This window comes from Dendropsophus ebraccatus, chromosome 10, assembly GCF_027789765.1.
Source record: "Dendropsophus ebraccatus isolate aDenEbr1 chromosome 10, aDenEbr1.pat, whole genome shotgun sequence".
In the NCBI taxonomy this organism is placed as follows: domain Eukaryota; kingdom Metazoa; phylum Chordata; class Amphibia; order Anura; family Hylidae; genus Dendropsophus; species Dendropsophus ebraccatus.
The window spans coordinates 42,702,390-42,724,636 of record NC_091463.1 but is presented as its reverse complement, the minus strand read 5'-3'; the positions used below and the strand labels follow the sequence as shown (position 1 = coordinate 42,724,636).

Genomic DNA, 22,247 nt, shown 5'->3' with positions numbered 1-22,247 from the left:
TGTAATTTTTTGCGCCATGATCTGTACTGTCTATCGGTACCTTGTTTACGTATATGCAACTTTTAGATCGCTTTTTATTACATTTTTTCTGGATTTGATGCAACCAAAAATGCGCAATTTTGCACTTTGGATTTTTTTGGGCGCTTACGCCGTTTACAGTGTGAGATCAGGAATGTGATAATTTAATAGTTCAGGTGATACCAAATATGTTTATTTATTTCTTTCTTTTATAAAATGGGAAAAGGGGGGTGATTTAGACTTTTGTTAGGGGAGGGGATTTTTTATTAATAAAAAATATTTTTACTTTTTTTTTTTTTACTTCAATTAGAAGTCCCCCTGGGGGACTTCTATATACACAGCATAGATCTCTCATAGAGAGTATATTCACAGCAATGATCCATTAGATCTGTGATACATTGCTCTGGCCTGCTGCAGACCACAGCAATGTATTGCCGAGTCGGGATCAGCTTTATTGCGACGGATCTTCCCTCCATGATCGCATCGCGCGGGGGGGGGGGGGGGGAAATCCGTCCCACTACACAACAGGGAGACCGGGAGCACAACACTTATATGAAGCTGTCAGGTTTGACAGCTGCATTTAAATGCTTAATTAGCCGGCGTTGCAACGGGAACCGCGACAGCTCATAGAGGCGCTCCCCGGCTGCAGATAGCAGCCGGGAGCGGCATCATTCACAGTCGGATCCCGGCGGACCCCTCTCTGAACTCCCCTTTCGCCATCATGACGCACCAGGTACGTCATGGGACGCTAAGGGGTTAAATAATGCTGTATTGAATTTCCTCTTATGAGTGAGTAAGTTGTCTCTTATTTAAGCAGTTTAATTCTCCTTTAGCACTTGTGGTTTTAGTGCTGGGGTCCTAGGTTCACTTGTGACTACACAGTCTGTAAACATAATCCATGTTACATTGATTGGTGAATTTAGACCTGACCCGTTTTCTACATCGAAGTCTGCTCAGTGAAAGTAGCATTGTTGATAATTCAAATTGAAGGTTTTAAGTAATATTATTAAGTGTACAGTGTAAGTACAGTAGGTGTTCTCACAGCACTTACTGACAGCAGCTCCCTGTGTACCTCATAAAACTAAAATCAGACTTCCCTGTGCTAAGCTGTCCTAATCTGTGGCGAGTCTGTCCATAAAATGGCTGAGTATGGAGGAGCATGTGACAATGCCCCACCCCGCCACCAGTGCCCTCTATATGCATATACAGGCTCAGTGGGGGACACTGGGGGTGGGGCATGGTCACATGCTCCTCCTTGCTGGACATCTTATTGGCAGAGTCACCACAGAGCAGAATAGCACAGCCTGGAGGAGGTGAGTCTCATTTTAGCTCTATAAGGTACACAGGGAGCTAATGTCAGTAAGTGATGTAAACCTACCAATACTGTAAACTAGACATTTTTATTTTAAAGTGGCTAACTCCTTTATTAAATTTGTGTTGCAGTTTCATCTAGGGTATAAAGTACTTAAAGTGTCACTGTCGTTTTAACTTTCAAAATTTAAATTAACAGGGCATGTGAAATAAAGCATGTTTATTTTTTAAATATAAATGTTATTTTTATCACAATTATATAGTGACAAAACACAATATATCACAACATACAAAGCACATACATATTACAATTCCTTATACACTGGTACCTCGGTTCTCAAACTGCTTGGAACTCAAACTGTAATTTTAAGGAAAGTTTGCTTTGGTTCTCAAACTCTTGCTCGGTTCTCAAACACTTTTTGGGCACCCAGTCTTGAAGTACTCGGTATCTGAACGTTTTTGCGAACGTAGATGGTGGGCTATACCTGGTGAGTTTAGCACTGGTGAGGTTTCACAAACAGTACAGCACTGTATAAGATTGTTGCAGTGTATATACAGAACAGTAGTAGTACAGTCAGGGCACCACCATCTCCCTTCTGTTACAGTGTTGGGGGGGGGGGGGCACTATACAGTAAAGGATGAGTGAGGAGTTAGTGACTACTGTACTATAATTGCTGGTTTTGTTGAATGTTTCTTGTGTATAATGTACTGCACAGTATAGTGCTGTTCTGTAATGTACTGTGATTAAACTAGGCACTTTTCAATGTAATAAATGAGTAGCGTAGCTAATTATTGGTGGTTGCTGGAACCAATTAAACACATTTACATTTTTCCCTATGGGAAGACACTGCTCGGTTCTAAAACATATTGGTTCTCAAACTGTCTTCCGGAACCAATTAACTTTGAGAACCGAGGTACCACTGTATCTTTAAATCCAAATAAAGCAAAAATAAAAATTTATCTGAATAAGCCCATGAGACATGCAGCTAGAGCCTGACTCAGGTTTGTGATACATAAATTCCAAGACATATCTGAGATTTGCCCTTTTGATTTTTCCCTGTTTCTCGCTTTGGTCAAGTGTGGATTTTCTGATGTCATCATCCTACTGTATATTTTAGTAAGGACTTTCCTCTCCTTTAGTATACACTTTAACACCTTGTGCGAACTTACTGTACATATAATTTACTTCTATCCAGAGTAGCATGAAAAGCATATAAAATTTGTGCATACCAGAATTTATGTTTATTTTTAACCCCTCCATGACCGAGCCCATTGATGCCCGGGTCAAATTAATGCAATGTTCCTCCCCGCCTTCTAAGAGCCATATCACTTTGATTTTTCCACCTACAGGGCTGGTTGGGGTGTCATTTTTTGTGCCATGATCTCTAGTTTTTGGTGGTATCACATTACGGGAACAGTAATGTTATATTTTTATATATTGGACAATTCCACACACTAGGATATATAATATGTTTATTTATTTTACATATTTTGAATATTTATAATTGGCAAGGGGGTATTTTAAATTTTTATGGTGGGGGTTATTAGGGTTTCTTTAACCCCTTGCCGCAAAATGATGTTCCCGGAACATCATGTAAAGCAGGTAGTTTCTGCAACATGGTAGTCATGCCTTCCCTGCCTCCCCCCGTTGCCCCTAGCGGCGATCGGGCAGCAGGAGGAGGCTGTGTCCCACAGCCTCCTCCTACTGCCTCGGCCCGGAGGGAGTCGCGCTGCCCCCTGGGCAGTTTACCCCATAGTCTTCGTGGTCCATGGGACCGCAGCGTCTATGGGGAATCCGGAGGTAGATCGGCTCCCTCCGACCCCCTCCCCCCCCCCCCCCCGCAGCGTTCGCGAAGCTCCATGGTGGTTACCATAGCAACCCAGATGCTGCTTAATGCGTCTGGGCTGCTATGGTATATAATGATCAGGCCCCTGCACTGAGGCAGGGGTCTGATCGTTTGAATGAGCTGTCAGAGTTCTGACAGCTCATTCACTTTATAATACATTACAGCACAGATTATGTGCTGTAATGTATTATAGATGTTCCTAAATGTACCATAAATACATAAATAAATAGATAAATAAATAAATATGTTACATAAATTAAATAAATAAATAAATAATTAAAAAATAAATAAATATACACATTCCCCACCCCCCTTTATAAATAATCCCCTATGAATAAAATACATATTTTATATTTAATATATAATATATTTGGTATTGCCACATCTGTAATGACCCGTCTATAACCCGTAAAAAAAAGTAAAAAACAAACCGAATTTTTTTTTCTTAATCCTGCCCCCTAAAAAATATAGAAAAAAACAATCACAATCACATAGAATGAAAACATCACATGTACCCAAAAGGTGTACCACTAAAAACGTCAGCTTATGGCGCAAAAAAAAAAAGCCCTCACATAACTCCATTGGCGAAAAAATAAAAATATTACTGCTCTTACAATATGCAAGACACAAACAGTTTTTATAGTATAAATGCCATAAACTATACCAAAAGCTATATAAAATGGATATCACTGTAATTGTACTGACCTGACGAATAAAGATAACATGTCATATGTAACGTATAGCAAAAAAATGATGAAAAATAGCTTCTAAGTTGTGTTTTTTATTCGTACCACCTCATAAAAAATTAAATAAAAAATTATCAGGGTGTCACATGTCCCCCAGAATGGTACAGATGGAAACGTCAACTTGACTTACCCAAATATTTTGGCACTACAATGCCTCTGTGACATGGTATAATGGCTTAAAAAAAAAATAAAAAAAAGGCCCCAAAATTTTCCATCAATGACCAACCTCTGTTTCTTATAACTCAGCCAGTTACTTACCCATTTAGATATATTTGCTCCTCATCCAAGCATCCTCAATTTTCCCCCACTTTTCCTGCAGCACAGTATTAAATGCCTTTGAAAAGTCTAGATACACAATGTCCACAGCCTCTCCCAGGTCCAGTATATAACTGTGCGGGTCCCACAGCGGATATGGGTTCCAGCGTTGAGTAGCCGGAATCGGAAGTGATGCGATACCCACATGACCCAGTGACCGGCGCCGACGTCATCCATGGGCACCATATAAATAGCAGGCCGAAATATCAGTTAAGTCACGCCCTCCTGAGGAAGCGATAGACGCGAAAACGTGCGTTAGGGGGATCTGGTAGCGGTGGCATTAGTTTACATCATAATGGGTGAGTTCTGTTAATATTTATTTGAGATCATATATGTGTATTGGGAGACCGGTACGAAGACTCCTTGTAGGGGCGCAGTGAGATAGGTAGTTAACCATACCCAATATTGTGAGATTTATGAATCTATCTCCCCATGAATTACTTTTTTGTACATGTCATCTTTTGTAATACATGCCATTTTTTGCACACTGCCACTTTTCATCCTGGTCTGTTTCTTTGTTGTTTTTTAGTGTTTGTGTATTATTTTACTAATAAAGTACATGTTTTTTATGGGAACTAGCCTCAGTGTTTTTTCAGTATACAAATTTATGTAGAGGTGTGATGTTTTGAGGTTTATCTGGACTAATACCTTTTGGGGATATAGATTGAGTTATCATTGTATGTCCAGGTGGGATTATAAGTATAACTAGATTTGCATTTCCAGGAAAATACATAGTGCTTGAAAAGAGCGCCCCTTTACCAGTGACTTTCCTTTAAGAGAAACTTGGATCCCATTCCTTTAAGAGCGACATGGCTCCCGTCCCTATAAGAGTGACTTGGGTCCGGTACCTTTAAGAGCGACTTGGGTCCCTTTAAGAGTGACTTGGGTCCTGTCCCTTTAAGAGCTACATGGATCCCTTTAAGAGCTACATGGATCCCTTTAAGAGCGACTTGGATCCCTTTAAGAGCAACCTGGGTCCCTTAAAGGGACCCAGGTCGCTCTTAAAGGGACCCAGGTCGCTCTTTAAAGGAAATCATTTAGCTCATAAAGGGACCCAGGTCGCTCTTAAAGGTACCCAGGTCGCTCTTAAAGGGACCCATTTAGCTCTTAAAGGGACCTATTTCGCTCTTAAAGGGACCCAGGTCGCTCTTAAAGGTACCCATTTCGCTCTTAAAGGGACCCAGGTCGCTCTTAAAGGCACCCATTTTGCTCTTAAAGGGACATATTTCGCTCTTAAATGGACATATTTCGCTCTTAAAGGGACATATTTCGCTCTTAAAGGGACCAAGGTCGCTCTTAAAGGGACCGATTTATCTCTTAAAGGGACATATTTCGCTCTTAAAGGGACCCATTTTGCTCTTAAAGGGACACATTTCGCTCTTGAAGGGACATATTTCGCTCTTAAACGGACCAAGGTCGCTCTTAAAGGGACCGATTTTGCTCTTAAAGGGACATATTTCGCTCTTAAAGGGACCCAGGTCGCTCTTAAAGGGACATATTTCGCTCTTAAAGGGACCAAGGTCGCTCTTAAAGGGACCGATTCAGCTCTTAAAGGGACATATTTCGCTCTTTAAGGGACCCATTTTGCTCTTAAAGGGACCCAGGTTGCTCTTAAAGGGACATATTTTGCTCTTAAAGGGACCCATTTTGCTCTTAAAGGGACATATTTCGCTCATAAAGGGACCCAGGTCGCTCTTAAAGGTACCCAGGTCGCTCTTAAAGGGACCCATTTAGCTCTTAAAGGGACCTATTTCGCTCTTAAAGGGACCCAGGTCGCTCTTAAAGGTACCCATTTCGCTCTTAACCCTTTAAGGACATGGCCCATTTTCGTTTTTACGTTTTCGGTTTTTCCTCCTTGTGTTTAAAAGGTCATAGCACTTGCATTTTTCCACCTAGAAACCCACATGAGCCCTTATTTTTTGCGTCACTAATTCTACTTTGCAATTACAGGCTGAATTTTTGCATAAAGTACACTGCGAAACCAGAAAAAAATTCGAAGTGTGGTGAAATTGAAAAAAAAAACGCATTTCTTTTATTTGGGGGAAATGTGTTTTTACGCCATTCACCCTGGGGTAAAACTGACTTGTTATGCATGTTCCTCAAGTCGTTACGATTAAAACGATATATAACATGTATAACTTATATTGTATCTGATGACCTGTAAAAAATTCAAACCGTTGTTAACCAATATACGTTCCTTAAAATCGCTCCATTCCCAGGCTTATAGCGCTTTTATCCTTTGGTCTATGGGGCTGTGCGAGGTGTCATTTTTTGCGCCATGATTTGATCTTTCTATCGGTACCTTGATTGCCCATATACGTCTTTTTGATCGCTTTTTATTAAATTTTTTCTGGATTTGATGCGACCAAAAATGCGCAATTTTGCACTTTGGGATTTTTTTGCGCTGACGCCGTTTACCGTACGAGATCAGGAATGTGATTAATTAATAGTTCGGGCGATTACGCACGCGGCGATAGCAAACATGTTTATTTATTTATTTATTTATTTGTTTACTTTTATTTAAAACCTTAGAAAAGGGGGGTGATTCAGACTTTTATTAGGGGAGGGGGCTTTTTACTATTAACAACACTTTTTTTTTTTTTTTTTACACATATACTAGAAGCCCCCATGGGGGACTTCTAGTATATACACTTGGATCTCTCATTGAGATCTCTGCAGCATAGATATGCTGCAGAGATCCATGAGATCGGCACTCGTTTGCTTTCGGCTGCTGCAGCCGAAAACTAACGAGTGCCGAGCCGAGGACGGCGCCATCTTGGACGCGTCCCCGGCCGGCATCAGTAACGGAGATCGCTCCTCCGGGACAAGGTCCCGGAGGAGCGATCTCCCCCACTAGACACCAGGGAAACGTTGCCTCCGGTAATCGGAGGCAGCTGTCAACTTTGACAGCTGCCTCCGATTAGCTAATTAGCGGGCACGGCGATCAGACCGTGCCCGCTAATAGCAGCGGTCCCGGGCTACTCGCGGCACCCGGGATCGCGGCACTTCAAAGCGGGGCCGCCGCGCGGCCCCGCTTTGAAGTGCAAGTGAGGACATAGGACGTACCGGTACGTCCTATGTCCTTAAGAGGTTAAAGGGACCCAGGTTGCTCTTAAAGCCACCCATTTTGCTCTTAAAGGGACATATTTCGCTCTTAAAGGGACATATTTCGCTCTTAAAGGGACCAAGGTCGCTTTTAAAGGGACCGATTTATCTCTTAAAGGGACATATTTCGCTCTTAAAGGGACACATTTCGCTCTTGAAGGGACATATTTCGCTCTTAAAGGGACCGATTTTGCTCTTAAAAGGACATATTTTGCTCTTAAAGGGACATATTTCGCTCTTAAAGGGACCCAGGTCGCTCTTAAAGGGACATATTTCGCTCTTAAAGGGACCAAGGTCGCTCTTAAAGGGACCGATTCAGCTCTTAAAGGGACATATTTCGCTCTTAAAGGGACCCAGGTCGCTCTTTAAAGGGAATCATTTCGCTCATAAAGGGACCCAGGTCGCTCTTAAAGGTACCCAGGTCGCTCTTAAAGGGACCCATTTAGCTCTTAACGGGACCTATTTCGCTCTTAAAGGCACCCAGGTCGCTCTTAAAGGTACCCATTTCGCTCTTAAAGGGACCCAGGTCGCTCTTAAAGCCACCCATTTTGCTCTTAAAGGGACATATTTCGCTCTTAAAGGGACATATTTCGCTCTTAAAGGGACCAAGGTCGCTCTTAAAGGGACCGATTTATCTCTTAAAGGGACATATTTCGCTTTTAAAGGGACCCATTTTGCTCTTAAAGGGACACATTTCGCTCTTGAAGGGACATATTTCGCTCTTAAAGGGACCGATTTTGCTCTTAAAGGGACATATTTCGCTCTTAAAGGGACATATTTCGCTCTTAAAGGGACCCAGGTCGCTCTTAAAGGGACATATTTCGCTCTTAAAGGGACCAAGGTCGCTCTTAAATGGACCGATTCAGCTCTTAAAGGGACATATTTCGCTCTTAAAGGGACCCAGGTCGCTCTTAAAGGGACCCATTTTGCTCTTAAAGGGACCAAGGTTGCTCTTAAAGGAACATATTTTGCTCTTAAAGGGACCCATTTTGCTCTTAAAGGGACATATTTCGCTCTTAAAGGGACCCAGGTCGCTCTTAAAGGGACCCAGGTTGCTCTTAAAGGGACCCCTTAAAGGGACATATTTTGCTCTTAAAGGGACTGATTTTGCTCTTAAAGGGACATATTTCGCTCTTAAAGGGACCCATTTTGCTCTTAAAGGGACCCAGGTCGCTCTTAAAGGGACATATTTTGCTCTTAAAGGGACCCAGGTTGCTCTTAAAGGGACCCATTTTGCTCTTAAAGGGACATATTTTGCTCTTAAAGGGACAGAGGTCGTTCTTAAAGGGACCCAGGTTGCTCTTAAAGGGACCCAGGTTGCTCTTAAAGGGACCCATTTTGCTCTTAAAGGGACATATTTCGCTCTTAAAGGGACCAAGGTCGCTCTTAAAGGGACCCATTTTGCTCTTAAAGGGACATATTTCGCTCTAAAAGGGACATATTTCGCTCTAAAAGGGACATATTTCGCTCTTAAAGGGACCCATTTTGCTCTTAAAGGGACCCAGGTTGCTCTTAAAGGGACATATTTCGCTCTTAAAGGGACCCATTTTGCCCTTAAAGGGACATATTTTGCTCTTAAAGGGACCAAGGTCGCTCTTAAAGGGACTGATTTTGCTCTTAAAAGGACATATTTCGCTCTTAAAGGGACCGATTTATCTCTTAAAGGGACATATTTCGCTCTTAAAGGGACCCATTTTGCTCTTAAAGGGACACATTTAGCTCTTAAAGGGACATATTTCGCTCTTAAAGGGACCCATTTTGCTCTTAAAGGGACACATTTAGCTCTTAAAGGGACATATTTCGCTCTTAAAGGGACCGATTTTGCTCTTAAACGGACATATTTCGCTCTTAAAGAGACCCAGGTCGCTCTTATAGGGACCGATTTTGCTCTTAAAGGAACCCAGGTTGCTTTTAAAGGGACCCATTTTGCTCTTAAAGGGACATATTTCGCTCTTAAAGGGACCGATTTTGCTCTTAAAGGGACCCATTTTGCTCTTAAAGGGACCCAGGTCGCTTTTAAAGGCACCCAGGTCGCTCTTAAAGGGACATATTTTGCTCTTACAGGGACCCAGGTTGCTCTTAAAGGGACCCATTTTGCTCTTAAAGGGACATATTTCACTCTTAAAGGGACCAAGGTCGCTCTTAAAGGGACCAAGGTCGCTCTTAAAGGGTCCGATTTTTGCTCTTAAAGGGACATATTTCTCAAAGGGACCCAGTTTGCTCTTAAAGGGACATATTTCGCTCTAAAAGGGACATATTTCGCTCTTAAAGGGACCCATTTTGCTCTTAAAGGGGCCCAGGTAACTCTTATAGGGGCCCAGGTCGCTCCTAAACGAACCCATTTCGCTCTTAAAGGGGCCCAGGTCGCTCTTAAAGGGACCCATTTTGCTCTTAAAGGGACATATTTCGCTCTTAAAGGGACATATTTCGCTCTTAAAGGGACCAAGGTCGCTCTTAAAGGGACCGATTTTGCTCTTAAAGGGACATATTTTGCTCTAAAAGGGACATATTTCGCTCTTAAAGGGACCCATTTTGCTCTTAAAGGGGCCCAGGTAACTCTTATAGGGAGTATAATAGAGAAAGGAGGCTTCAGCTCACCCCGTTTGGCAATACGTGGTTATAATGTCATGCAGTTCCCCAGGAGCCAGGAGCGCGTGGAAAATAATGTTGCGGGCCGTCACCCGTATGGATGGTATCAAAAAACCAAGGGATATTCACAGCTCCCTAAAACGTATATTAATTTATTGGTACAACTTAAAAAAAGGCAAAAACATTAAAATCGCGCCGACGCGTTGCGGAGGAGACCCTCCTTAATCATGGCCATGATTAAGGAGGGTCTCCTCCGCAACGCGTCGGCGCGATTTTAATGTTTTTGCCTTTTTTTAAGTTGTACCAATAAATTAATATACGTTTTAGGGAGCTGTGAATATCCCTTGGTTTTTTGATACCAACTCTTATAGGGGCCCAGGTCGCTCCTAAACGGACCCATTTCGCTCTTAAAGGGGCCCAGGTCGCTCTTTAAGGGACCCATTTTGCTCTTAAAGGGACATATTTCGCTCTTAAAGGGACCGATTTATCTCTTAAAGGGACATATTTCGCTCTTAAAGGGACCCATTTTGCTCTTAAAGGGACACATTTAGCTCTTAAAGGGACATATTTCGCTCTTAAAAGGACCCAGGTAGCTCTTAAAGGGACATATTTTGCTCTTAAAGGGACCAAGGTCGCTCTTAAAGGGACCGATTTTGCTCTTAAACGGACATATTTCGCTCTTAAAGGGACCCAGGTTGCTCTTAAAGGGACCCATTTTGCCCTTAAAGGGACATATTTCGCTCTTAAACTGACCAAGGTCGCTCTTAACCTCTTAAGGACATAGGACGTACCGGTACGTCCTATGTCCTCACTTGCACTTCAAAGCGGGGCCGCGCGGCGGCCCCGCTTTGAAGTGCCGCGATCCCGGGTGCCGCAAGTAGCCCGGGACCGCTGCTATTAGCGGGCACGGTCTGATCGCCGTGCCCGCTAATTAGCTAATCGGAGGCAGCTGTCAAAGTTGACAGCTGCCTCCGATTACCGGAGGCAACGTTTCCCTGGTGTCTAGTGGGGGAGATCGCTCCTCCGGGACCTTGTCCCGGAGGAGCGATCTCCGTTACTGATGCCGGCCGGGGACGCGTCCAAGATGGCGCCGTCCTCGGCTCGGCACTCGTTAGTTTTAGGCTGCAGCAGCCGAAAGCAAACGAGTGCCGATCTCATGGATCTCTGCAGCATATCTATGCTGCAGAGATCTCAATGAGAGATCCAAGTGTATATACTAGAAGTCCCCCAGGGGGGCTTCTAGTATATGTGTAAAAAAAAAAAAAAAAAGTGTTGTTAATAGTAAAAAGCCCCCTCCCCTAATAAAAGTCTGAATCACCCCCCTTTTCCCAGGTTTAAATAAAAGTAAACAAATAAATAAATAAATAAACATGTTTGCTATCGCCGCGTGCGTAATCGCACGAACTATTAATTAATCACATTCCTGATCTCGTACGGTAAACGGCGTCAGCGCAAAAAAATCCCAAAGTGCAAAATTGCGCATTTTTGGTCGCATCAAATCCAGAAAAAATTTAATAAAAAGCGATCAAAAAGACGTATATGGGCAATCAAGGTACCGATAGAAAGATCAAATCATGGCGCAAAAAATGACACCTCGCACAGCCCCATAGACCAAAGGATAAAAGCGCTATAAGCCTGGGAATGGAGCGATTTTAAGGAACGTATATTGGTTAACAACGGTTTGAATTTTTTACAGGCCATCAGATACAATGTAAGTTATACATGTTATATATCGTTTTAATCGTAACGACTTGAGGAACATGCATAACAAGTCAGTTTTACCCCAGGGTGAATGGCGTAAAAACACATTTCCCCCAAATAAAAGAAATGCGTTTTTTTTTTCAATTTCACCACACTTCGAATTTTTTTCTGGTTTCGCAGTGTACTTTATGCAAAAATTCAGCCTGTAATTGCAAAGTACAATTAGTGACGCAAAAAATAAGGGGTCATGTGGGTTTCTAGGTGGAAAAATGCAAGTGCTATGACCTTTTAAACACAAGGAGGAAAAACCGAAAACGTAAAAACGAAAATGGGCCATGTCCTTAAAGGGTTAAAGGGACCCATTTTCCCCTTAAAGGGACATATTTCGCTCTTAAAGGGACCCAGGTCGCTCTTAAAGGGACATATTTTGCTCTTAAAGGGACATATTTCGCTCTTAAAGGGACCCAGGTCGCTCTTAAAGGGACCGATTTTGCTCTTAAAGGGACATATTTCGCTCTTAAAGGGACCAAGGTCGCTCTTAAAGGGACCAAGGTCGCTCTTAAAGGGTCCGATTTCTGCTCTTAAAGGGACATATTTCTCAAAGGGACCCAGTTTGCTCTTAAAGGGACATATTTCGCTCTAAAAGGGACATATTTCACTCTTAAAGGGACCAAGGTCGCTCTTAAAGGGACCGATTTTTGCTCTTAAAGGGACATATTTCTCTCAAAGGGACCCAGTTTGCTCTTAAAGGGACATATTTCGCTCTAAAAGGGACATATTTCGCTCTTAAAGGGACCAAGGTCGCTCTTAAAGGGACCCATTTTCCCCTTAAAGGGACATTTTTCGCTCTTAAAGGGACCCAGGTCACTCTTAAAGGGACATATTTTGCTCTTAAAGGGACCAAGGTCGCTCTTAAAGGGACCGATTTTTGCTCTTAAAGGGACATATTTCTCTCAAAGGGACCCAGTTTGCTCTTAAAGGGACATATTTCGCTCTAAAAGGGACATATTTCGCTCTAAAAGGGACATATTTCGCTCTTAAAGGGACCCATTTTGCTCTTAAAGGGGCCCAGGTAACTCTTATAGGGGCCCAGGTCGCTCTTAAACGGACCCATTTCGCTCTTAAAGGGGCCCAGGTCGCTCTTAAAGGGACCCATTTTGCTCTTAAAGGGACATATTTTGCTCTTAAAGGGACATATTTCGCTCTTAAAGGGACCAAGTTCGCTCTTAAAGGGACCGATTTATCTCTTAAAGGGACATATTTCGCTCTTAAAGGGACCAAGGTCGCTCTTAAAGGGACCGATTTTGCTCTTAAAGGGACATTTCGCTCTTAAAGGGACCCATTTCGCTCTTAAAGGGACACAGGTTGCTCTTAAAGGGACCCAGGTTGCTCTTAAAGGGACCCATTTTGCCCTTAAAGGGACATATTTCGCTCTTAAAGTGACCAAGGTCGCTCTTAAAGGGACCCATGTTCCCCTTAAAGGGACATATTTCGCTCTTAAAGGGACCCAGGTCGCTCTTAAAGGGACATATTTTGCTCTTAAAGGGACCAAGGTCGCTCTTAAAGGGACCGATTTTGCTCTTAAAGGGACATATTTGCTCTTAAAGGGACCCAGGTCGCTCTTAAAGGGACCGATTTTGCTCTTAAAGGGACATATTTCGCTCTTAAAGGGACCAAGGTCGCTCTTAAAGGGACCAAGGTCGCTCTTAAAGGGTCCGATTTTCGCTCTTAAAGAGACATATTTCTCAAAGGGACCCAGTTTGCTCTTAAAGGGACATATTTCGCTCTAAAAGGGACATATTTCACTCTTAAAGGGACCCATTTTGCTCTTAAAGGGGCCCAGGTAACTCTTATAGGGGCCCAGGTCGCTCCTAAACGGACCCATTTCGCTCTTAAAGGGGCCCAGGTCGCTCTTAAAGGGACCCATTTTGCTCTTAAAGGGACATATTTCGCTCTTAAAGGGACATATTTCACTCTTAAAGGGACGAAGGTTGCTCTTAAAGAGACCAAGGTCGCTCTTAAAGGGACCAAGGTCGCTTTTAAAGGGACCGATTTTGCTCTTAAAGGGACATTTCGCTCTTAAAGGGACCCATTTCGCACTTAAAGGGACACAGGTTGCTCTTAAAGGGACCCAGGTTGCTCTTAAAGGGACCCATTTTGCCCTTAAAGGGACATATTTCGCTCTTAAAGGGACCAAGGTCGCTCTTAAAGGGACCCATTTTCCCCTTAAAGGGACATATTTCGCTCTTAAAGGGACCCAGGTCACTCTTAAAGGGACATATTTTGCTCTTAAAGGGACCAATGTCGCTCTTAAAGGGACCGATTTTTGCTCTTAAAGGGACATATTTCTCTCAAAGGGACCCAGTTTGCTCTTAAAGGGACATATTTCGCTCTAAAAGGGACATATTTTGCTCTTAAAGGGACCTATTTTGCTCTTAAAGGGGCCCAGGTAATGCTTATAGGGGCCCAGGTCGCTCCTAAACGGACCCATTTCGCTCTTAAAGGGGCCCAGGTCGCTCTTAAAGGGACCCATTTTGCTCTTAAAGGGACATATTTCGCTCTTAAAGGGACATATTTCGCTCTTAAAGGGACCAAGGTCGCTCTTAAAGGGACCGATTTATCTCTTAAAGGGACATATTTCACTCTTAAAGGGACCCATTTTGCTCTTAAAGGGACACATTTAGCTCTTAAAGGGACATATTTCGCTCTTAAAGGGACCAAGGTCGCTCTTAAAGGGACCGATTTTGCTCTTAAAGGGACATTTCGCTCTTAAAGGGACCCATTTCGCTCTTAAAGGGACACAGGTTGCTCTTAAAGGGACCCAGGTTGCTCTTAAAGGGACCCATTTTGCCCTTAAAGGGACATATTTCGCTCTTAAACTGACCAAGGTCGCTCTTAAAGGGACCCGTTTTCCCCTTAACCCCTTAACGACATCGGGCGTAAACTTATGCCCTCGCGCCCTGGTACTTACGCCCGATGTTTCCCCGATCGCTGCGTGTTCACACACAGCGGTCGGGGAAGATGGCCTGCTATAAATCATAGCAGGCCATCGTAGCTTCACGGCACGGGGGGTGGTTAACACCCCCCGTGCTTACGATCGCCGCTATAGGCTGATCAATTCAGATCAGCCAATAGCGGCGATCGGAACCTTTCCGGGTCATCAGCGACCCGATGAGCCGGAAAAAAATGGCGGTCGGTGCTGTCCGAGAACGGCACCGACCGCCATTACTGTAAAAAGTAATAGTGATCGCCTGCCACCGGTCCGATCGCCGTGAACGGCCGCCCGGCCGTTCACGGCGATCGGGCCGGTGGCACGGCGATCAGAGTCCCAGAAAATAGTAAATACCTGCCCTGGACCCCTCAGCTAGGTAGCCGAGGGGTCCAGAGCAGGTATTTGTACATTACTCACCTGTCCCGGGCTCCTGATCGGCGTCTTCCGGGTTCGCGGCGTCCTCCATCTTTCCGTTCGGTCTTCGGGTCTTTCCGGCGATCCCCGTCGTCTTCTCTCGGCTATTTTCGGCTCCAGCCTCGTCATTTTCCGGAATTTGCGCTCTGCTGCCCTCTACCAGCTGATATGTGTAATACACATATCCCACTATAGGGATGTTCAGAATGTAGAAATTTTTTTTTTTTTTTCCCCAATTTTTTTTTTTCTATTTTCCGCACCCTATCGCCGCTGAGTGTTGATCAGCATCGCACGAAAGTGCGCTGCTAATCAGCAACTCCTCCTTTTTGGCGTAGGGTGGTTTTTTTCTATATTCTACTGCCACGGTCTGCTGATAAGTGCCGCACATAAGTGCGGCATTTATCAGCAACTCCTTTGTTGGCGTAGGTTTTTTTTTTATACTTACTGTAAAAAAAACACGTAAAAAACACTACATTACACCACACTACATTGAATAAAGTTTGACACTACACCACTACATACCCCATATACCAATCCCCGTATAAAGATGGCCCCCAGGGTGTTTTCGGCGTCAGAGGGATACGTTATTATTGCCTCCGACACCGAAACAGCCAGTGAGGATGAATGGGGGGGATCCTTCTTTCCTCCATTCATCCTCATCCTCCAATGACATGTCTGGGGGGTAGCGTAGCGTACACTGCCTCCCAGACACGTCTTTTCCGCCAGTACCGTCCCAATAAGAGATCATGGTATGGCGTGAAATTCTCCAAACTCTGTGAGCGTACCTCAGGGTACTCTTACAGATTTAGGGTACGTGCACACTGCGGAATGGCGAAGGATAACCCTTTGTGCATTCCGCAGCTGGCACCCGCCGGCGGACTGATGCGGGCGCATGTCTCTACCCGTGTCATAGACTCCATGTTATGCACAGGCGGATTCCGTCGTCCATCCAAAGAATGAACACGTTGGACGGAGAGCGGAATCTGCCCGTGCATAGAATGGAGTCTATGACACGGACGGAGACGTGCGCCTGCATCAGTCCGCCAACTGCGGAATGCACGAAGGGTTATCTGTCGCGATTCCGCAGTGTGCACGTACCCTTAGAGTGTATGTAGGAAGGGACACCCGAATCCAGCCCCAGATGCCCCCTCCCCCCCCCCCATCCTCGGAACAAGTGGGAAGATCATCCGGGAACTGATCTTCCCACTGCTGGATAAAGGTCACCACCTGTACGGGGATAACTTTTATACCAGCACCCCCTCTTCTGGTCCCTCGCTGCCCGAGCTACTGTAGCTTGCGGCATGATCCGAACATATCAGAAGTAGTAATAGCGCCCTAATATTTAGTAGCCATATAGCGGCCCCAGCGCTTCTGGATATGAAGGACCCCGTATCGCACCAGGACAACATTTTCCAGGTGACGTCCCCCACACTGGAGAAAGGGAGACCCCAGAAGAAGTGCAGAGTGTGGCGTAACAGGGGGATCAGGAAGGACACCATTTTCCAGTGTGACGCCTGTCCTGATCCCCCCGGCCTCTGCATACAGGATCGCTCCAAGGTGCACCACACGTCACTGGGGTTCTACATTATCTAAATTCTGTCCCTTATTCCTATTTCAGTGGTCATGTTGATCCAGGGATTATTCTGATCGCCATTATGGAGTCGGGAAGGAATTTTTCCCCTGTGATGAGGCTACTGTCGTCTGCCTCACAAGGGTTTTTTGCCTTCCTCTGGATCAACACAGGTTGAATTTGATGGACACCTGTCATTTTCAACCTTATAAACTAATAATTGGCCTAATACCCCCAAATAAATTAGAATTGTCCCTTTTCCCCAGCTAAGTAGGTATGGCCGCCATTCCCATTAGAGGATGCCATGATGCAATTACAAAGCCTCTGTGCGGCCAGGACAGTAGAAACCCCCCACAAGTGACCCCATTCTGGAAACTACACCCCATAAGGAATCTAACAAGGGGGGCAGCGGGGATATGGCCCCCTGGTGACGGCCACATTTGGGACGTGAAAATGAAAAAAAAATGGTATTTTTTATTTTCTCGGCATATGTTCTACGTAAGTGACTGTCACCAGTGGGGTCCATATCCTCACTGCACCCCTTGTTAGATTCCTTATGGGGTGTAGTTTCCAGAATGGGGTCACTTGTGGGGGGTTTCTACTGTCCTGGCAGCACAGGAGCTTTGTAATTGCGACATGGCCTCCATCCTCCATTCCAGCCTCTAAATGGCGCTCTGTCCCTTTGGTGGCTTGCCCTGTGCCCATATGGCACATTATGCCCACATGTGGGGTATTTTCGTACTCAGGGGAAACTACCCTACACGTTTTGTGTTCATTTTCTTTTTTAACCCCTTGTGGAAATGGAAAAAATCAAGGCTAGACCAACATTTAGTGTAATTTTTGTAAAGTTTTTACTCTAAATCATTAATCTTGTCATGATTTTTTCATTTTCACAAGGGGCTAAAAGATTAAAAAAAACAATAAATGTGTAGAGAAATTTCCCCTGAGTACGGAAATACCCCACATGTGGACATAAAGCGCCATGCGGGTGCAGGGTAAGCCTCCGAAGGGAAGGAGCGCCATTTCGTTTTTGAAGGCTGGATTTGAATGGAATGGATTTCGAGTGGCCATGTTGCATTTAAAAGGCCTCTGTGTTGCCAAGACAGTTGAAACCCCCCACAAGTGACCCCATTATGGAAACTGCACCCCTCAGGGAATGTAACAAGGGGTGTAGTGAGCATATGGACCCCACTGGTGACTGGCACAAATATGGAACAATGTGGCGTGAAAATGAAATATTACATTTTTTACACTATAATGTTGGTTTAGCCTTGAATTTATCATTTTCACAAGGGGTTAAAAGAGAAAAAAACACACAATATGTGTAGAGCAATTTCCCCCGAGTCTGTAAATACCTCACATCTGGACATAAAGCGCCATGTGGGCGCAGGGCAAGCCTCCGAAGGGAAGGAGCGCCATTTGGATTTTGGAGGTTGGATTTGGCTAGAATGGATGATGAAAGCCATGTCGCATTTATAGAGCCCTCGTGCTGCCAAAACACTGGAAACCCCCCACAAGTGACCCCATTCTGGAAACTGCACCCCTCAGGGAATCTAACAAGGGGTGCAGTGAGGATATGCACCCCTTGATGACGGGCACATTTGTGCCATGAAAGTGAAAAAATTAAATTTTTTACTTTTACGTCACATTGTTCCACATTTGTGCCCGTCACCAGTGGGGTCCATATGCTCACTGTGCCCCTTGTTAGATTCCTTGAGGGGTGTAGTTTCCAGAATGGGGTCACTTGTGGGGGGTTTCCAGTGTCTTGGCAGCACGAGGGCTCTGTAAATGCGACATGGCCCTTGAAATCCTTTCCAGTGAAATTCAGCTTCCAAAAGCCAATTGGCGCTCCTTCCCTTTGGAGGCTCGTCCTGCGCCCCCTTGGCACTTTATCGCTACATGTGGGGTATTTCCGTACTCGGGAGAAACTGCGCTACACATTTTGTGTCTTTTTTTTCCTCTTATCCCTTTAAGAAAATGAAAAATTGAAGGCTAGAACAACATTTTAGTGTAAAAAAAAAAAATTTTCTTTTTTCACGCCATATTGTTCGGAAAATCTGTGAAGCACCTGTGGGGTCCAAATGCTCACTGCACCCCTTGTTACATTCCTTGAGGGGTGTAGTTTTCTAAATGGTGTCCCTTTAGGGGTGTTTTTTAGGTTTTCGCACCCCAGAGCCTCTGCCAACCTGAAGTGGTACAGTCAGAAATGACCAAATATAACGGAGTCATTGAAATTCACTAGGCGCTCCTTTGTATCTGAGGCTTGTGGTTGCGTCAAATAGCGCAATAGGGCCACATATGGGGTATTTCTATAAACTGCAGAAACGGGGCAATAATTATTGGGGTGCATTTCTCTGGTAATAGGTTTATAATTATGAAAAATATTGGATTACAATAAAATCTCTGCACAGAAAATTAAAATTTTCAAATTTCTTACACACTTAGCTTTTATTTCTGTGACTCCCCTAAAGGGTTAAAACACTTTCTGGATATGCTTTTGCAGAGTGTGGGGGGTGCAGTTTCTGAAATGGGGTGCTTTGTGGGGCTTTCTAACATACAGGCCCCTCAAATACACTTTAAACCTGAACAGGTCCCTAAAAATATCTGATTTTGAAATTTTACTGAAAATTTGGAAATTTGCTGCTAATGTTTTAAGCTTCCTATCGTCTAAAAAAAATGAAAAATCGTTTAATAAATGCCGCCAACATAAAGTAGACATGTTGCTAATGCTATTTAATATATAATTTATGTGGTATAGCCAATTTCTGTATACGCGAAAAAGTTTCAAAGTTGGAAAAATGCAGTTTTTCACATTTTTTCACATTATTTGGGTTTTTTTTCATAAAGATTCATTATGAGTATCGACTCCAATTTACCAGAAATGTGAAGTACAATATGTCACGAGAAAACAATCTCAGAATCAGCCGGATAGGTAAAAGCATCCCGAAGTTATTAATGAATAAAGTGACACAGGTCATATTCATAAAATTTGTCTCTGTCATTAAGGCCATTTCAAGCTCTGTCCTTAAGGGGTTAAAGGGACATATTTCGCTCTTAAAGGGACCCAGGTCGCTCTTAAAGGGACATATTTTGCTCTTAAAGGGACCAAGGTCGCTCTTAAAGGGACCGATTTTGCTCTTAAAGGGACATATTTCGCTCTTAAAGGGACCCAGGTCGCTCTTAAAGGGACCGATTTTGCTCTTAAAGGGACATATTTCGCTCTTAAAGTGACCAAGGTCGCTCTTAAAGGGACCAAGGTCGCTCTTAAAGGGTCCGATTTTTGCTCTTAAAGGGACATATTTCTCAAAGGGACCCAGTTTGCTCTTAAAGGGACATATTTCGCTCTAAAAGGGACATATTTCACTCTTAAAGGGACCCAGGTGACTCTTATAGGGGCCCAGGTCGCTCCTAAACGGACCCATTTCGCTCTTAAAGGGGCCTAGGTCGCTCTTAAAGGGACCCATTTTGCTCTTAAAGGGACATATTTCGCTCTTAAAGGGACATATTTCGCTCTTAAAGGGACCAAGGTTGCTCTTAAAGGGACCAAGGTCGCTTTTAAAGGGACCAAGGTCGCTCTTAAAGGGACCGATTTTGCTCTTAAAGGGACATTTCGCTCTTAAAGGGACCCATTTCGCTCTTAAAGGGACACAGGTTGCTCTTAAAGGGACCCAGGTTGCTCTTAAAGGGACCCATTTTGCCCTTAAAGGGACATATTTCGCTCTTAAAGGGACCAAGGTCGCTCTTAAAGGGACCCATTTTCCCCTTAAAGGGACATATTTCGCTCTTAAAGGGACCCAGGTCACTCTTAAAGGGACATATTTTGCTCTTAAAGGGACCAAGGTCGCTCTTAAAGGGACCGATTTTGCTCTTAAAGGGACATATTTCGCTCTTAAAGGAACCCAGGTGGCTCTTAAAGGGACCCATTTTGCTCTTAAAGGGACATATTTCGCTCTTAAAGGGACCGATTTTGCTCTTAAAGGGACCCATTTTGCTCTTAAAGGGACCCAGGTCGCTCTTAAAGGGACCCAGGTCGCTCTTAAAGGGACATATTTTGCTCTTACAGGGACCCAGGTTGCTCTTAAAGGGACTTATTTTGCTCTTAAAGAGACATATTTCGCTTTTAAAGGGACCCAGGTCGCTCTTAAAGGGACACAGGTCGCTCTTAAAGAGACCCAGGTTGCTCTTAAAGGGACCCATTTTGCCCTTAAAGGGACCAAAGTCGCTCTTAAAGGGATCGATTTTGCTCTTAAAGGGACATATTTCGCTCTTAAAGGGACCAAGTTCGCTCTTAAAGGGACCGATTTATCTCTTTAAGGGACATATTTCACTCTTAAAGGGACCCATTTCGCTCTTAAAGGGACACAGGTTGCTCTTAAAGGGACCCAGGTTGCTCTTAAAGGGACCAAGGTCGCTCTTAAAGGGACCGATTTTGCTCTTAAAGGGACATTTCGCTCTTAAAGGGACCCATTTCGCTCTTAAAGGGACACAGGTTGCTCTTAAAGGGACCCAGGTTGCTCTTAAAGGGACCCATTTTGCCCTTAAAGGGACATATTTCGCTCTTAAAGGGACCAAGGTCGCTCTTAAAGGGACCCATTTTCCCCTTAAAGGGACATATTTCGCTCTTAAAGGGACCCAGGTCACTCTTAAAGGGACATATTTTGCTCTTAAAGGGACCAAGGTCGCTCTTAAAGGGACCGATTTTGCTCTTAAAGGGACATATTTCGCTCTTAAAGGAACCCAGGTGGCTCTTAAAGGGACCCATTTTGCTCTTAAAGGGACATATTTCGCTCTTAAAGGGACCGATTTTGCTCTTAAAGGGACCCATTTTGCTCTTAAAGGGACCCAGGTCGCTCTTAAAGGGACCCAGGTCGCTCTTAAAGGGACATATTTTGCTCTTACAGGGACCCAGGTTGCTCTTAAAGGGACTTATTTTGCTCTTAAAGAGACATATTTCGCTTTTAAAGGGACCCAGGTCGCTCTTAAAGGGACACAGGTCGCTCTTAAAGAGACCCAGGTTGCTCTTAAAGGGACCCATTTTGCCCTTAAAGGGACCAAAGTCGCTCTTAAAGGGATCGATTTTGCTCTTAAAGGGACATATTTCGCTCTTAAAGGGACCAAGTTCGCTCTTAAAGGGACCGATTTATCTCTTTAAGGGACATATTTCACTCTTAAAGGGACCCATTTTGCTCTTAAAGGGGCCCAGGTAACTCTTATAGGGGCCCAGGTCGCTCCTAAACGGACCCATTTCGCTCTTAAAGGGGCCCAGGTCGCTCTTAAAGGGACCCATTTTGCTCTTAAAGGGACATATTTCGCTCTTAAAGGGACATATTTCGCTCTTAAAGGGACCAAGGTCGCTCTTAAAGGGACCAAGGTCGCTCTTAAAGGGACCGATTTTGCTCTTAAAGGGACATTTCGCTCTTAAAGGGACCCATTTCGCTCTTAAAGGGACACAGGTTGCTCTTAAAGGGACCCAGGTTGCTCTTAAAGGGACCCATTTTGCCCTTAAAGGGACATATTTCGCTCTTAAAGGGACCAAGTTCGCTCTTAAAGGGACCCATTTTCCCCTTAAAGGGACATATTTCGCTCTTAAAGGGACCCAGGTCACTCTTAAAGTGACATATTTTGCTCTTAAAGGGACC

The 22,247-nt window shown here is 44.1% G+C and overlaps 1 protein-coding gene across 3 annotated transcripts in view; it reads left to right on the top strand.

The window, feature by feature from the left end:
• Positions 1-22,247, top strand: part of LOC138802812 (uncharacterized) — a 173,599-nt gene that overhangs the window by 65,131 nt on the left and 86,221 nt on the right. The gene's annotated exons all lie outside the window — the stretch shown is intronic.